Raw genomic sequence first — 3,040 nt, forward strand, 5'->3', positions numbered from 1 at the left:
TGATATCCTAATGAGTAGGAATTGAATCGTCACTTGGAGACGCAACACCTACTTTAAAGATTTGACCACATTCACATGATGTTATGTATATTTGGTACATTCTAAACTCCACCCAAGAAATCCACCAAGAAGACTCTGTCCTTTTGTATTGTTAACCCTCTGTACTTCTCTGCAACACGCCATTTAAGATGAAATATGCTCAGATCAAAATTCAGTTCAATACAATATTCAAACGGTCCTATGTGATTTCTGTTTTTATTATTGCAATAACCTTTGTGAGTTTGCAAAAAAACTGTGTAACATGAAACCAGTTCAACATCTATTTTTTCCGGAATTTAACGCAGCGCACTTGGGAAACGTTATCCATCTGCTGAAAAATCACCTTCGGCTCTCTCTCCACACATGTCTGTTCACGTTTTAGGTACTTGCAGGATGTTTGTTGATCAAAAAGTCATTATCCAGAAAAGGTCGTTTCTTAATCCACAAATACGGGTTTTTTCCCATAAACTTGGATTTGCTCAATATCACCTTCTGTCTGTATCCCTCAACCCGACGATAAATTGAAGTTGCTCCATTTGAGGCTCAAAATTACAACTTCGGCACAGCACACCCCACTATACTGGAACAGAGTTACCGTTCATTGGTCACTTTCAGCACAGGAGCAACACATTAATGCTTACCTCCACATTCCTGGTTTTACCTTAACGTTTGGGAAACCGAGTTTCTCTGATTCCATGGCTAGCAACGGGGATTATATGATCATCTTCACCAGTGGTTCTGTCCCCGTGTGAGGAAAGTGGTGAGGTCCTCATTGTAAAGATGGGTAGATTGATGAAATGTACAATTTCATCTTTTGCATTAACTAACCCATGAGCTTTTTATATTGTTTTGCATCTGTAGAAATCTTAAAATCTTCATCTTGAACAGACTCAATGACAGATCTCCATTGTGTCTCTGGCATCGAATTTCATAGTGTAAACTCCCTCTGAATTCTTCCACCGCATTCCGCTGTTTGGGAAGTGTTCATGTTGTGGGATATGCACTTCCCCGTGTGTCACCTGCTGCTCCCATCATGCGCTCTGACACTGCACTCATTTTCCTTCTGACACTTGCTCACTGTGTTGCTGTGATCATACAGTGACTTGGTGTCGCACGGCCCAGGAAAATGATACAGATCAAGGTTTTTGCATTGTTGAGTTCAATTGTCAGTTTAGCCTTATTTTGGATTTTGAAATTGTCTGTCCTGTACACAAGTGCGTGTCAAAAACATCTGAGCGGAAGTTAGGTGTTCCGAATAATGACATTGGGCACTATGCACTCCTCCAGTCTGGAAAACAATTCCTCACAGGCAATTTAATAAACAATAGACAGCAGGTGCAGGAGTAGGCGATTCTGCCCTTCGAGCCAGCACCACCATTCATTATTATCATGGCTGAACATCCTCAATCTGTATCCTATTCCTGCCTTAGTCCTATAACCCTTGACTCCACGATCCTTCAGAGTTCTATTCAACTCTTTATTGAAAGAAAACCTCCTGCTGTCTCGGGTTCTTCATTCCGTTGACTTCAAATCTTCACAGAATTCAACAGACCTTGTTACATATTCATTTCCTCACATTTGTTCAGATCATTATGTGCATAGTGTGACAGTGGGAGTGCACTTGCCCCACAACCCAGGGGTCAGACCATAGTCTTGGAACCGTACTGTTTTATTTCTCAATTCACCAACACCAGGGAGAAATATCTGCTGCTCTGCATGATTAACGAAATTCAATTATTCATAAGGTCATAGCTTTGCGTGCATCTGTGACGAGGTGGCCGATAGGTTAAGGCGATGGACTGCTAATCCATTGTGCTCTGTACGCGTGGGTTCGAATCCCACTCTAGTCGCTGTCATCAACGGCTTTCAATGGTGTTGTTTTCAGATGATCACGGCTGTCGTATGGAAACTGGGATTCTAATAGTTTTATTTTTATCTGCATTGACGCTATGACAAAAATCTCAAAGAATAGTTTGAGCCTGTTGAATAAACTACATTGCAATGTCGGTTGCATTGGGATAATGAAAAGGAGCGCGATTTTCTTTTTCAAGTCAAGTTGCTGTGAACATTTTTTCGTATGAAAGACATCCAGGAAAATCAAATACTGAGAGCTGCGAAGTGCATGTCATGCAAAGGGATCTTAATGAATGTTTTGTCAGATGAAATCTGGAGGAGGTTGAGTAGAAGTAATTCATCCTGGTGAGAAGAGCACAGCGAGACAGCACAAAATAATGGAGATATTTCAAAATGGGCATGGCGTGTGTTTAGGGGCACTGAGAACTGGCTGTAAATGCACAGTGGAGAATTGCCGCTGTGGGTGCCGTGCATGGGCACGGAGAGACTTACACATTGGTCTCGCCCTCGCCCCTTGCTCTCGCCGTTAATGAAGGCTGGACATAAGGCACAGATAAACAAAAGTGTGAGAAGCAATCTCCCTCACGTTATACACACACTGGATGCATTACATTGAACTATGAACAACTGGAGAAATCAGCATGTTACCTTTCAGGAGTGAAACTAAACTGTGGATCAATAACCGCAGATTCATGCAACATAAACATGAAAAATGATTTAAAATGTAGGGTGTAGGTTTGCTCGCTGAGCTGTAGCTTTGATATCCAGACGTTTCTTTACTTGGCTAGGTAACATCATCATCAGTGGCGACCTCCAAGTGAAGCGAAGCTGTCGTCTCCGGCTTTCTATTTATATCTTTCTCCTCGATGGGGTTCCTGGGGTTTGTGGTGATGTCATTTCCTGTTCGTCTTCTGAGGGGTTGATAGATGGCATCTAGATCTAAGCGTTTGTTTGTGGCATTGTGGTTGGAGTGCCAGGCCTCTAGGAATCCTCTGGCGTGTCTTTGCTTAGCCTGTTCCAGGATAGATCTGTTGTCCCAGTCGAAATAGTGATATTTTTAATCCGTATGTAGGACTACGAAGGAGAGAAGGTCCTGTCTTTTTGTGGCTAGCTGGTGTTCGTGTATCCTGGTGGCTAACTTTCTTCC

The 3,040-nt window shown here is 42.4% G+C and overlaps 1 non-coding gene across 1 annotated transcript; it reads left to right on the forward strand.

Annotated features, from left to right (window-relative positions):
* Nucleotides 1–1,807: 1,807 nt before the first annotated feature.
* On the forward strand, nucleotides 1,808–1,889 carry trnas-gcu (transfer RNA serine (anticodon GCU)). The gene has a single exon. It is a non-coding gene; the product is annotated as a tRNA-Ser (tRNA).
* The last annotated feature ends 1,151 nt before the right edge of the window (nucleotides 1,890–3,040 follow it).

The sequence above is a fragment of the Chiloscyllium punctatum genome, chromosome 13 (genome assembly GCF_047496795.1).
Source record: "Chiloscyllium punctatum isolate Juve2018m chromosome 13, sChiPun1.3, whole genome shotgun sequence".
In the NCBI taxonomy this organism is placed as follows: Eukaryota; Metazoa; Chordata; class Chondrichthyes; order Orectolobiformes; family Hemiscylliidae; genus Chiloscyllium; species Chiloscyllium punctatum.